The sequence below is a fragment of the Polyodon spathula genome, chromosome 6 (assembly GCF_017654505.1).
Source record: "Polyodon spathula isolate WHYD16114869_AA chromosome 6, ASM1765450v1, whole genome shotgun sequence".
Taxonomy (NCBI): Eukaryota; Metazoa; Chordata; class Actinopteri; order Acipenseriformes; family Polyodontidae; genus Polyodon; species Polyodon spathula.
Genome location: NC_054539.1, coordinates 711,146 through 711,702, shown reverse-complemented (window position 1 = coordinate 711,702; position 557 = coordinate 711,146). Strand labels below are relative to the sequence as shown.

Genomic DNA, 557 nt, shown 5'->3' with positions numbered 1-557 from the left:
CTTCCGACACTTTAAATTTGTAAGAACACGAAAATACTGCCATAATGTTAAAACTGCTAGTTTGTGACTGGTTCAAAGTGATAAAAAAATAAATAAATACTGTACCATTTAAATTTCTCCTTCATCCGTTTAACACAAGGGGATATTTTACTCTTAAGATATGTCTTATAGTCTAATAACCACATTTTGTTGTACTGAGCTTGATTTAAAAAAAAAATAATTTACGTATAAAAACTGATGCTCCAGGTGAGGCTCGAACTCACAACCTCGGCATTGCTCATCCTGTACTGCTGTATAAGTACCGCGCGCTAACCGATTGCGCCACTGGAGCTCCGGTGCGGAGAGGCAGCATAACCGGCTTACACCGTAAACTACGAGCAAGAACAAACCCTTATCAATTACACACCGTAAACTACGAGCAAGAACAAACCCTTATCAATTACACACCGTAAACTACGAGCAAGAACAAACCCTTATCAATTACACACCGTAAACTACGAGCAAGAACAAACCCTTATCAATTACACACCGTAAACTACGAGCAAGAACAAACCCTT

The 557-nt window shown here is 38.8% G+C and overlaps 1 non-coding gene across 1 annotated transcript; it reads right to left on the bottom strand.

The window, feature by feature from the left end:
- Positions 1-238: 238 nt before the first annotated feature.
- Positions 239-331, bottom strand: trnai-uau. Its single transcript is given in 2 exon segments — positions 239-274; positions 294-331. It is a non-coding gene; the product is annotated as a tRNA-Ile (tRNA).
- Between the last annotated feature and the right edge of the window lie 226 nt (positions 332-557).